Source organism: Schistocerca gregaria, chromosome 1 (genome assembly GCF_023897955.1).
Source record: "Schistocerca gregaria isolate iqSchGreg1 chromosome 1, iqSchGreg1.2, whole genome shotgun sequence".
NCBI classification, from domain to species: Eukaryota; Metazoa; Arthropoda; class Insecta; order Orthoptera; family Acrididae; genus Schistocerca; species Schistocerca gregaria.
The window spans coordinates 764,823,429-764,837,723 of NC_064920.1; the positions used below are offsets into that span (position 1 = coordinate 764,823,429).

At 42.6% G+C, this 14,295-nt stretch overlaps 1 protein-coding gene across 1 annotated transcript in view; it reads right to left on the bottom strand.

Moving 5' to 3' along the window:
• The window catches only part of LOC126268095 (uncharacterized), a 168,211-nt gene that overhangs the window by 49,528 nt on the left and 104,388 nt on the right, over positions 1 to 14,295 (bottom strand). The window lies entirely within an intron of this gene.

The following is a 14,295-nucleotide window of genomic DNA, read 5'->3' on the forward strand; positions in this document are numbered from 1 at the left end:
TTTTCTAGGTCACCAGACTCATCCTGAAAGTAACTGTATACCTATGAGAAAACTTAAAAGTTTACTAGTATGTATGAAACTTCCTGCCATATTAAAACTATGAGTCAGACCGAGACTCGAACTTGGGACCTTTGTCTTTTGCAGGCAAGTGCTCTACTGATTGAGCTACCCAAGCATGACTCACGACCCATCTTCACAGCTATATTTCCACCAGTACCTCATCTTCTACCTTCCAAACTTCACAAAAGCTCTCCCGCAAACCTTGCAAGACTAGCACTCCTTTCTTCCAGGGGTACTAGTTTTGAAAGATTTGCAGGAAAGCTTCAATGAAGTACAGGCACAAACAAGATACTGGCAGAAGTAAAACTGTGAGGATGGGAGGATGGGTCGTGAGTCATGCTTGGGTAGCTCAGTCGGTAGAACATTTGCCCGCAGAAGTATCCGTCTGACACACAGTTTTAATCTGATAAGAAGTTTCATATATGCACACACACGGCTGCAGAGTGAAAATTTCATTCTCTCTACTAGTGTGTATGATTCTCACTCAGATACTGACTTCACCAACTGATTGGAAAGTGGCAACATGACAAAACTAACAGAAAAATTGCTGTACAGGATGTCTCTAAAAATTACAAAGAATAGAGAGCTTGTAACCTCACTTACGATGTACATACCTTAAATTTGTTGGCAAACAAACAGGCCAGGCCTTTTTGAAAATGTTTACAGAGAATGGACCATTGACCCTGATGCAGTTGTAAGAAAAACGATTACAAATATACAAAACACTACAAAAAAGTACAAAACTTTAGACACCCAGTAATTCCAAGGAGGAGGATGTCACCCTTTCTTCAGACACACCAGAATAATATGATTTAAATAACTAAAGTGTAGAGGAACTGTGCAAATGTTGAAGGAAAAAGGAAAAGAATGTAACTGTTAGAATAATTAATGATGACAAGAGTTGCCTCTTGGTATATAAATAATACTGAAAACACTTTTTGAAACATTGTCATCAGCACAGTTGGTAAGAAGCAGAAAAATACACATAGGAAGCTGTTCATTGAAACATACTTGGTTACCAAAAATATAATACATGACACTTTGAGTAAATTTAGCAAAATATACTCACAGGACATTTCAGGATTAATGAGTCACAACTGATTGTAAAACATCAGAAACATGCAGGAGTAGGAATGTGAATGGGTGTTATCAGAGGTGCTCAGTTGTAGATGAAGCAAACAATAGGCTCTGAATTATGAGGAAACTGTGGCTTCTCTACAAAATAATAAATGCAAGGAAAAGTACCACTTGCCATGCACTTTAGAAGGATTCACAAGGCTAGAAACAGGCCAGATCCTATCAATGTCAGTATAGAAACAGGGATTGGCGATCATGTCATTATAGCAACTATGGTTACAAAAGTTAATAAATCAATTAAGACGACTAGGAGAGTGTTCGTGCTAGAAAGAGCAGATAAGCAGTTGTTAGCATCTCCTTTGACAGTGAACTATCATCACTTAGTCCCAGTATGATGGGTGTAGTGAAATTATGGGCAAAATTTAAGCAGACTGTAGATTGTGGTCTGGAGAACTGTGTGTGTACTAAATGGATTAAGGATGGAAAAGATTCATCATGGTTTAATAATGAGATTTGGAAAATGCTGAAGAAGCAGAGGCTGTTGCACTCTCAGTTCAAAAGGGAGCACAAATTACAACAAGCAAAGGTTAGTAGAGGTTTGTGTGCCCATGAAGAAATCTATGAGCAAAGCATACAAGGACTACCACTGTCAAAATATCTTGCAAAGAACCCAAGAAAATTGTGGTCTTACGTAAAATCACTAAGCAGGTCCAAGGCTGCCATAAAATCATTTGTTGACCAGTCTGTTGTGGCAGTTGAAAGTAGCAAAATGAAAGCTGAAGTTCTAAATTTCACATTCAAGAAGTCGTTCACTCAAGAGAATTGTACAAACAAACCATAGTTTTGCCACTGAACGACTCAGCTTGTGGACAACACAGTAATAACCATCCATGATGTAGAGAAACAACTGAAGAACTTGAAAACAAGCTCGTCACCAGGTCCAGATGGAATCCCAATTCGGTTTTCCAAAGAGTATTCTATGGCACTGACCCTCACTTTGTTTGCATTTATCACGAATCTCTCGCCCAGTGGAAATTCCCAAGAGACTGGAAAAAACTGCAAATGAGTCCCGCATAGAACAAGGGCAAAAGAATGGACTCGCAAAATTACAGACCAGTATTCCTAACAGAACTGATTTCTGGTGTCCCCCCAAGGTAACATTACAGGCTTCCTGCTGTTAATTTTGGAGACAATCTGAGCAGCTGTCTTAGGTTGTTTGCAGATGATGCTGTCATTTATTGTCTAGTGAAGTCATCGGAAGATCAAAATGAATTGCAAAATGATTTACATATGAGATCTGCATGACATGACAATTGAAAATTGATCCTAAATAATGAAAAGTGTGAGGTCATCCACAGTACTGCTAAAAGGACTCCATTAAACTTCGGTTAGTGGTGGTGGTGTGTTGGGGCTTATGGGCGCTCAACATCGAGGTCATCAGCGCCATGACACACATTAAAAGGAACGAACATGGACAGACCTAAGAAAACTAAAGCACACACTCAAAGAAAGCAGGAACAGAAGGAAAATGCCACATAAGAAAGTAAAACCTAAGGAAAGGGGAAACATAGCAACAAGAATGTCACAGGAAATTGTTATTGGCTGGCCACTTACATAAAATATGGGCTAGCTTGTCACACAGTGAGCAAATTAAAATCCTCTCCCTAAAATCTCTGTAAAAACATTTGAAATGGCACAGAACTTTAAAACTTTAGCCACATCCGTCCGAGTGTTGCCTATAAGAGATGGCAGGTCCGCTGGCAAGTCAGCTGCGACCCGCTGGTCAGAAAATAAAACGCAATCCAATAAAACGTGGCGCACAGTGACCTGGACGCCGCAAGCACCACACATTGGAGGGTCCTCTCGCCGAAGCAGGTAGCCATGCATCATAGGGTTGTGGCCTATTCGAAGACGAGTGAGGAGAACCTCGTCCCGTCGATGGGGCTGAAAGGAAGTACACCACACACGCGTTGTGGGCTTGACTATACGGAGCTTATTGTCAGTCACTTCCAGCCACTCATCCTCCCACCGACGCATAACCCGTGAGCTCAACAGCGAGGTGAGTGCGTGCAAGGGGATAGCACACTGAGATACGAGTGGGGCAGACACGCCTACTTGGCTGCGATATCTGCCCTTTCATTCCCAGCAATGTCGACATGCCCCAGAACCCAGCAGAAAGCTACAACCTTCTCCAGTCGCTGTAGTCGGAGGAGGGCATCCTGGATGGTCTGGACGATTTTGTCTGGCGGATACAAACGTTGCAATGAGTGAATGGCACTGAGTGAATCGGAACAGACAAGAAATTTACGGGAGGAAGAATGTCTCGTGTGCTCCAGTGCCCGCAAGATCGCAGACAATTATGCATCAATGACAGCGAAAGTCTGAGGCAGGCGGACCTTGAAGACACGATCTGGAAAAACAACTGAGCAACCAACAGAATTCTCTTGTTTCGACCCATCCGTAAAAACAGCTACATAGTCGTGGTGCTCAGATAAAATGGCAGAAAATGCTGCATTAAAAACGGTGGCAGCAGTGCAATCTCTCTTGTACTGCAATAAATCTAAAATCACTCCGGGCCTCTTCAGTAACCAGGGTGGCAAGTGGTTAAAACCCTGGATTTGGGGTTGAACAGACTCCACATCGAGGGACTCCAGTACATGTTGCACACGGATCCCAAACGGCAATCTAGCCCAGGGACGGTGGGAAAAAAGGCAGTCCAGAGGTGGATGGGCAACAAGATGGTGAGCAGGCGAGCTGGGAGCTGCAAGAAACTTACAAGCCTGGTGCACCAGCAGGAGCTGCCGCCGGATGGTAAAAGGCGGTTCCCCAGCCTCAGCACAGAGGCTGGGTATGGGACTGGTCCGATAAGCACCCGTGGCCAGTCGAATCCCAGCATGGTGAACAGCGTCAAGGATCTGCAAATAAGAAGGCCTCGCTGGCCCATATACTGTGCACCCATAGTCCAACCGTGAACGCACGAAAGCCCGGTAAAACTGAAGGAGACACGCCCTGTCCGCTCCCCAAGACCTGTGACTGAGGCACTTGAGGATGTTGAGTGCCTTCAGGGTTCTGGCTTTCAAGTCACGTAGGTGTGGCAGCCATGATAACCTGGAGTCAAAAATTAGGCCCAGAAACCGCACTGTGTCTCTAAAATATAGGACAGTATCCCCCATATGCAAGGCAGGCAAAGTAAAAAGACAACGAGAACGATTAAAATGAACACAAAGACATTTATCGGCAGAGAATCGAAAACCCGTCTTTGCAGCCCACTCCTCTAACCGCCGCACTGTTAGCTGCAACTGACGGCCCATGATTGCAACACTGGAGGAGGAACGGAAAACAGCAAAGTTGTCCACAAATAAGGAGCACTGTACTGGACTCCTCACTGTAGACGTTATACTGTTGATGGCTATGGCAAAGAGGGTAATGCTTAAACTCAGCCCTGGGGGACACCATTCTCTTGCTCAAAGCGATAAGATAGTCTGTTACCAATGTAGGTCCGAAAAAACCGCTGAGACAGGAAAGACCGAATGAAAATCGGGAGGCGGCCACGAAAGCCCCATTGATGCAGTTGTGCAAGAATACAGTATCTCCAAGTAGTATCATATGCCTTACTGATATCAAAGAAGATACCAATACAGTGATGCTGACGGAGAAAAGCCTGCTGAATAGCCGTCTCTAGGAGGGTCAGGTTGTCGACCGTGAACCGAAATTTTTGGAATCCACACTGAAAGCGGCTAAGGAGCTGTCTGGTCTCTAACAGCCAGACCAGACGCCGGTTAACCATCCATTCCAGGGTCTTTCCGACACAGCTGGTCAAGGAGATACTACGATAACTACTGGGACATGTGCGGTCCTTTCCTGGTTTGAGGAGAGGGATGAGGATTGCCTCCCGCCACGAGGTGGGGAACACTCCTGTCTGCCATATGAGATTAAAACATTCGAGGAGGATATCCTTGACGCCGCTGGCAGATGTCGAAGCATGGAGTACCGGATGCGGTCGGAACCTGGTGCAGTGTCAGAAGGCTCACTTAGAGCCGATTCAAGTTCCCACATGGAGAAAGGGGAGTTGTACACCTCAGAACTGTTCGACCGAAAGTCCAAGTTCGCTCTTTCGACAGTCGCATGGTAGCGACAAAACACTTGATTCTGATTGGCAGTGGCAGTACTTTGTGCAAAATGCTCTGCCAGCGTCTGAGCAATGGCTCTGGGTGTCGTTTGGAGGCATCCCTGGTTCAGGACAGCAGCTACTGGTAAACAGCTATGTTTACCGGAAATCCGCTGGATGGCTTCCCATACTTTTGCGGAACAAGTGGAACGGTTGATGGAGTCCAGGAACGCCTGCTATGACCTTTTCTTGCTCTCTTTAATGACACGACGTGCCCTGGCTCTCGCGATTCGAAAGGCGGTAAGACTGACCGCTGTTGGACGGCATTTAAATCGGCGAAGAGCCGCACGCCTGTCCCGGATGGCTGAACGGCACTCTTCTGTCCACCAAGGAACACGGCGCCGCTTAAGAGTGCTAGAAGACTGTGGTATGGACAGGTCAGCAGCATGATGGATCACAAGCGTGATGTGATCCACCCAGTCTTGGATGCTATTGTGGCGGTCAAAGACAGCCAACCGAGTGAACAGTGGCCAGTTAGCCCTGCCAATTATCCACGATGGTGGCTGCTGCTCCAGCAATACACCATCCAGGAGATGAATGCGGATAGGGAAGTGATCGCTGGAATGAAGGTCGTCAATGACCTCCCAGTGAACAGAGTCGGTGAGGGTTGGAGAGCAGAAAGATAGGTCAATGGCTGAGAATGACCCTGTAGCGGGAGAGAAATGAGTCGGAGTACCTGTGTTGAGGATGCACAACACTTGAGATGTTAGGAGGCTCTCCAAAATTCGACCTCGAGCGCAAAGAGAAATGGAGCCCCACATGACATTACAGGCATTGAAGTCTCCCAGGAGGAGAAATGGGCGGGCAGTTGGTCGATAAGATCTGTGAGAGTGTCTAAGGTCATTGCATCCAGAGAGGGTAAATAAAGGGAGCAAACGGTAAGCCTCCGAGGTGAATGAATTTCAACTGCAACTGCTTGCAGGTCAGTATCCAGGGGGAGAGCAGAGGAGTGGTGGTCATTATTGACAAACACAGCGACTCCGCCTTCGGTTCTTTCTCCAGTCAGATCATCTTTGCGATATGATGTATAGCCCCTTAGTACAGGAGCATCAGATGGTTTGAAATGTGTTTCCTGTAAACAAAAGCACAGGGGGCGTTGCCGTGCTAGGAGGTGCAGTTCCTCTACATGTGCCCGGAATCCATTCATGTTCCACTGTATAATGGGAGGCATCTATCAGGGTGGGAATACCTTCATCCTCACTTTCTGTCGGGGAGGAGAGCCCACAACAGATGGAGGCTCAGTTTTGGGGCGAGATGAGTGCCCCAGTCTGACATCAACCTCCATCGCCTCTGAAGAGGAGTCGAGAAAGACGTCAGAGAGAATGACATCCACATCAGCAGACTGTACATCGGTCTCCTTTAGCGGGCGAGTCTTCACCTTTGTCTTTGACTTCGATTTTCTGGCCTGAGGCGGCAGTGTTGCCAAACCCTCAGAAGCAGTAGGGGGTGTAGCAGCGCTGGGCAGTGCACAAGACTGGACCCGGGAAGGGGCAGGAAGTTCCATGACGTTAGCTACCACGGCTGGTCAGAAGGCCGGGGGGGGGGGGGGGGGGGGGGGGGGGGGGGGGGGAGCAGCAGGCTTCACAGGAACGGCAGCAGCACACGTACATTGACAAACGCAGGTGCTAGTGCTGACAGTAGCAACCTCCGCTTGTGTAGTGGCATCGGATTTCAACACTGGCTGTTTGAGAACGGAAGAAAAGGAAGCAGCGAACGTGGGCGGCTGCATGGACTTGTAAATTTTCTTCGCCTCACCATACGAGAGGCGTTTTGTAGTTTTAAGTTCCTGGATCTTCTGTTCCTCAAGGAAAACTCTGCAGTCCCTACTCCACACAGGGTGATCCCCAGAGCAGTTGACACACTTGGGAGGAGAAGAGCAACCAACTCCCTCATGGCCGGCTTTACCACAATTCCCGCAAGTGGCTTCCCCTCTACAGCTGAGAGTAGTGTGTCCAAAGTGTTGGCATTTAAAACACCGCATGGGGTTGGGGTAATAAGGCTGTACACTGAGACGGAGAAAACCGGCCTTCACATGCTCTGGCAATTTGGTGGTGTTAAATGTAAGGATAAATGAGTCAGTCTTTACGAGAGTACCATCCACCCGTTTCATAACGTGTTGCACGTCGACAATTCCTTCCCGGGACCATTCAGCCTTCAGTTCGTCTTGGGGAATGTCAACGAGATCTCTGCGTCACAACACCCTTGCTGTAGTTCAAGGTGTTGTGAAATTCAGTCTCTATCGCAAACTCCCCAAGAAATTGCGCCTTCTGAAGGTTCTGGGCTTGCTGGAAGCTAGATGTTTCAACCAACAAGGTGCCATTTCGCAAGCGCCTTACAGATTTTAGAGTGCCAGCAATACCTTCAAAGCCCTTCTGGATATAAAATGGTGAAACTTTTGCGAAACTCCCATCTTTTCTTTTAATTACAAGAAACACATTCGGCGAAGCAGCATGCGTTCTGTTACGACTACCTGAATCAGGAGGACTGGCTACACAAGCCGTCTTGTTAGATTGGGTGTTAGAACTTACCAGCGGCCCACCCTCTCCGCTGGGAGGAGAAGAAGAAAAGTTCGAGGGTTCCATCTCGGTCCCACGAGCAGCTAGGGAACTAAGAGTCCACCTACACAGAGCCCCGCATGCCTAGGTAAGCCTTATACAACTGAGGTGCGGCAGGTTCCCCAGAGGTTGCCCGTTAACAGCTGTTCCACCTCAACAGCCATGCATCTCATCGGCGCGCAGCACACCTTTAGATTGAGGGGTTATTTACAGAGGTTTATTCCATCCTCGCGATCCGGGCGGCCAAGCCAAGATCCCCACTCCCTGAGACACACAACACTCCACCGCCGCGCTGCATGGTGGTCGTTGAAGAATGCCCAGAGCTTACGGTGACAGGGCACTGGCGGCACTTACCAGTCCCCAGCTCAGGAACCCCGGGATCGCCAAGCCCGTACCCAGCAAATGAATACTGAGCCCCTGGGGGCTAAACTTCGGTTACACAGTAAATCAATCAAATCTAAAGTCCGTAAATTCAACTAAATACCTAGGAATTACAATTATGAACAACTTAAATTGGAAAGAACACGTAGAAAATGTTGTGGCGAAGGTGAACCAAAGACTGTATTTTCAAAGACTGCATTTTATTGACAGAACACTTAGAAATTGCAACTGATCTACTAAAGAGACTGCCTACAGTATGTCTGTGCATCGTCTTTTTGAGTACTACTGTGTGGTGTGCAATCCTTAGCAGATAGGTTAACAGAATACATCAAGAAAGTTCAAAGAAGGGCCTAACATTTTATATTATTGTGAAATAGCAGAGAGAGTGTTGCGGACATGAGACAGGATTTTGGGTGGACATCATTAAAATAAAACCACTTATCGTTGTGGCGAGATCTTCTCATGAAATTTCAATAACCAACTTTCTCCTCCAAATGAAAGAATATTTTGCGTACTTAAGGTGGACTGCAGAGTATCGATGTAGATGTAGCTACACCTAAAACTACAATACCAAGTAGTATTAATAAGCAATGAATTGGGCTCAGTGATGACACCTTTGACATAGGTTCTTTAGAAAAGAATATGCTGTAATGATTATGGAGATGTAGAGACAGATTTCATTATAAATGCAATCTTGCAATCATACACAAACCAGTCTGGAGGCGATCTGCAGTATTATGAACACTGAATAAATTTTCAACTGCCAAGATTGCTACATTGTTTATTCATATAGATTACTGGTTTCGACAGTTCTCTGTTGCCATCTCTGATTTGTAAAAAATGGGACCGAAAATGCTAGGATACAGTAACTAATGTAACAGCTTACAATTATACCAAGATTTGCAATTCATGGAATAACAACATACCTATATTTACATCATTGTAATCTTACCCTTCAGAACAATAAGTGGTGATGGTATCATGATCTATATCAGAAGTTGGCATGTCCGTTTTAAAATAACAGCTATTTTCATACATGTTATGGTTCCAATTACAAGTGCTCAAATTCATCACCACTTTACAACTGATGGATCACAGCAGAAAAATTCTTAGTGATATGTAAATACATCATCTGGCACAGTGGTGGTACAAATCAATATTATCATGTAACATTAGATTAAGGCATGGATCTACTATTCCATATAATTACACGTGCTTAATTATTAGCATAACATATAAGCCAACACAGTATTCTACAGTTTAAAAAAAAAATGACTGTAAAATGATGTGCAACACTCATAAAACATAATCATTGTAGGAAATTAAAAAGAAAAAAAATTATACAAGTTCTTAAATTTCTTTACCAAATTTTTCTTTGTACAAAATCACATACAATATGACAACCTATAACCACTCAAAAGCTCTATATGTACATCTAATGGTATCATATGTAGTTTAATTTTAATACATCCAGAAATAGCTCCAATATCTATAGCCACAGATATAGTATTTCAACAAGAATATGTTTAAAGTATATACATCAACAATAGAGATATTTAATGTTTGTGCTTTTGTTATCAACTACGATGCTTACATGAGGTTATCCATGACTAATTCGAGGTAGTATTCAGATCATCGTAGTAATTTTAAAAACATTACTAAACAAATTCTTGAGATAAATTTTCAGACATAATTATGTTATATGCCCATCTTTATCCAAGAATCTTGTCCAAAAATATTTCTAAAGAATTTTTTTAAGCAATTCTTAACGTGAAATTAAACAATGGAAACTCCAGGTAGGAACATCAACAATGTAGGAAAAGACAGAGTGCTACTTACTGTAAAGAATACACAGTAAGCTGCAGACAGTGACAGTTAAAAAACCTTTTACAGCTGTCTTTTCCTACATTGTTAATATCGAATTACATAAGGTTAACCTAAAACTTTTTAAAAAAATCCCTGTGTGTGTGTCATATGATGTCATATGTGAGCTAATTTTATTACATCCATAAATACTCAAAATCAAAGGTGCAATTAATACATTATGATTTTTTCATGCGGAAAATATACACTGTGCCTATTTACCAATGGAGTTACAACTAATATTTTGCATTTTTCTTAGCAAATGTGCTGTTTTTACAAGCTTGCATATAACAATATGCCGTCTCACACCTAGGTGATAGTCTACATGCAATTTTGTCACCCAAAGTTCTAGGTGAAATGTCTTCCACATTTGGTGTGTAAGTGTACAGTTAATTTACCACATGGGACTGCAATTGCTGATAACTGAAGCTGTGAATGATGTATTAAGAAATTTCTTCCTTATTTTATAAGACGTAATGTACAAATGAGCTTCCTTAGAACAACACGTTGTACAATATCTAGGTGCATTCATGTTACCCAACATCTACGTACAAACTCATCATCTGATGTCTAGATTAAATCTATAATATTGTTTGCTATGATCAACCTACAATTACAGAATCCTTTGGACTACAAATGTTCATTAAACAACCAATGATCCAATGCTGCTAATCATTTGTAGATATCTGTATGTAATAAAATTATTATAACCACAGGTGCTCTCCCTAAAAGATCGTCATTAATATGTCATTGCGTATATCTAATAATATCATCTGGATTAATTTTATTCTATCCAGAATTACTCAGAATCAAAGGCAAAGATAGCACATAGAAGACAACGTGATATGGAGGTATAAATAATATTTTACTATTTTGTTAACAAATATACAGCTTATACAAGCTTATTTACAACAATACCTCATTCAAAATCTAGGTGAGATCTGATTACCTGGCGTCTACGTCCAATCTTGTCGCACGCTCACTCTTTCATTGTTTGATGTGTCATGTAATATTCTATCACATGGAATTGTGGATCTCTTATTGAACCCATGACCTGGCTATTTACTATTTATTTGCCCTTTTCATGTGATGCATAAACACACCTATTTATGACAAAGCATCATACTTCATCTAGGTGACATCTCGGCATCTGACATCCATATACAACATTGCCTCCCAATGTCTAGGTAAAATCCCTTCCATTATTTGATATAAACAACGTAATTATAAACCCACATAAGATTGTAACTGCTCTTAAATTAACCTGTGATCTCATATTAAGAACCTTTAACACACATTTGTTATAGTGCAATTATTATTTTCATGTGATATTCTCTCTCGATGACTAACATCAAATGCACTCTTATCAAATACAGTACAGGAAATGATTAGGTTATTCTTTCTATGCCTCATGATATATTAACAGTTATTACTAAAAGAAATAACCGATAGATGTAAAAGGCATAGGACCAAAACCAACTTACAAAATTTTAAGCTGCTCAATTTATAACACCCATCAACAGAACAAGATCTGCTACACACAAGATCATCTATTACAAATTTTATTTTAGTACCTATTACAATCTGCATTAAATGAAAGACATGTAGATACCAAGTAATTTGACATTAACATTGACTGATATTACAAACTTGTATATCAATGCACCAATTTGAAGCATGTCTTGAAATGATAACAAATAACCTTTTAACCTATTGAAAGTTATGTCAAGGAGAGATTATGGAGCTGTTGGAATTGCTAAAAATGCCATTATCTTATAAATATATTTCCAATTTAACAGTAAGTACTACGTCAATTTGAAGAACTGGCCAGAGGCAATAGCTTGGTGGGGATAAAGGCCGATATTACAAACAACCTAGAGAATAATTTTTTTTCCAATTGAACAGAGATTAGAACAGAAAAAATAGTATATTTTAGGCATTACATTGACAACCTAATTGTTTTGTTAAAATGTGGTGAAACTGGAGTACAAGAGTATCTAGCACCATTAAACGGGTTGCACAATAAACTTCAGTTTACATTAGCGATGGACAAGGATAAGGCCATCAATTATTTACATATAACAGAAACAAAATGAGAGATACTGTTTCAGCATTTTTAGGAAACCTACAAACACAGTACAGGTACCCAGAATGAGATTTTCACTCTGCAGCGGAGTGTGCGCTGATATGAAACTTCCTGGCAGATTAAAACTGTGTGCCCGACCGAGACTCGAACTCGGGACCTTTGCCTTTCGCGGGCAAGTGCTCTACCATCTGAGCTACCGAAGCACGACTCACGCCCGGTACTCACAGCTTTACTTCTGCCAGTATCTCGTCTCCTACCTTCCAAACTTTACAGAAGCTCTTCTGGGCACACAGTTTTAATCTGCCAGCAAGTTTCATATCAGCACACACTCCGCTGCAGAGTGAAAATCTCATTCTGGAAACATCCCCCAGGCTGTGGCTAAGCCATGTCTCTGCTGTATCCTTTCTTTCAGGAGTGCTAGTTCTGCAAGGTTCGCAGAAGAGCTTCTGTAAAGTTTAGAAGGTAGGAGACGAGATACTGGCAGAAGTAAAGCTGTGAGTACCGGGCGTGAGTCGTGCTTCGGTAGCTCAGATGGTAGAGCACTTGCCCGCGAAAGGCAAAGGTCCCCAGTTCGAGTCTCGGTCGGACACACAGTTTTAATCTGCCAGGAAGTTTCATATCAGCGCACACTCCGCTGCAAAGTGAATATCTCATTCTGGAAACATCCCCCAGGCTGTGGCTAAGCCATGTCTCCGCTATATCCTTTCTTTCAGGAGTGCTAGTTCTGCAAGGTTCGCAGAAGAGCTTCTGTAAAGTTTGGAAGGTAGGAGACGAGATACTGGCAGAAGTAAAGCTGTGAGTACCGGGCGTGAGTCGTGCTTCAGTAGCTCAGATGGTAGAGCACTTGCCCGCGAAAGGCAAAGGTCCCGAGTTCGAGTCTCGGTCGGGCACACAGTTTTAATCTGCCAGGAAGTTTCATAACAGTACAGGTATGATTATAAATGCTGAATCATGCCATCCAATGGAATATAAGGTGGTGTACTTTAATACCATGTTACCTACGATCGTAAGGTAGAACGGTAATTTCAAAAAACTAAAATTAGGCTTGCATTTAACACTGCTAACAAATTAAACCAAAATAGAGACATAATACTGAGAAAGGTGAAGACAAATATACTACGACTGATGTATGTTAAGTTGCATTGTGCCAAGTGGCAAGAATTTTATGTTGGGCAAACAGGTTATACAAAGTTTAAGGAGCATTCCAGAACTCACAACAAAACAGCCTCTGGAGACCACCTCCATGACAGGAAACATAATATTATAAATATAAGGTGCAACGTGGAAGTCTTACAATAACCCTGTAAAGGAATGAGATTGCGCATTTTAGAGAACTTGTAGGTGTATAGTAAATGAAGGTATTGTCAGGAACATTCATTGAGTGGTCAACTGGAATCTACTCAAAAAACTTCTTTACAATTTTTGATGAGCTGTTATAATTTTAATTAAGTGTGTCTTCAAACTGATGATAACTTTAACTACGCATGGTTAGTTATAGCATGTCAGTGGATTCTTGGATTCCAACCACTTGTAAGCATCACTGGTGATAAGAGAAATAGTTTACGATCTCCCTAGACCTCGGGTTCCAATGTGCTTACTACTACAAAAACAACGATCTAGCCTTCACAAGGAACACCACGTATACGCAGATCATAGTAGGTATTAAATTATAATTTGTAATAAGAAGGTGTAGTGCGTAGCACATCCGATTCTACTCAGAGGGATCCAAAACTGTGCAGCTTCAAACCTTATACATTCAAACTTTTGTAGACTGGGTTCACTCATATGCCTTTAACCCTTTAACTGCTCTGGACACATTAACACGTGTACCTGTCCCTGTGTGCTCCGAATATGTTTACGCATGCCACCAGTCCTTCTACTTCATACTCTGAACTTGTCTATGCGTAGACACGTTCAGAGTACCAGGTAGAAGGACTGATGATGTGCGTAGACACATTCAAAGCACACCGGGACAGGTACAAAGGCGCACACGTTAACATGTCCAGAGCAGTTAAAATGTATCCTGCTATACCTTATAGTAATAACTATTAGTATATCATGAGGTGCACAATGAACAAGTTGTACTTCATAAGAGCAATTTTATA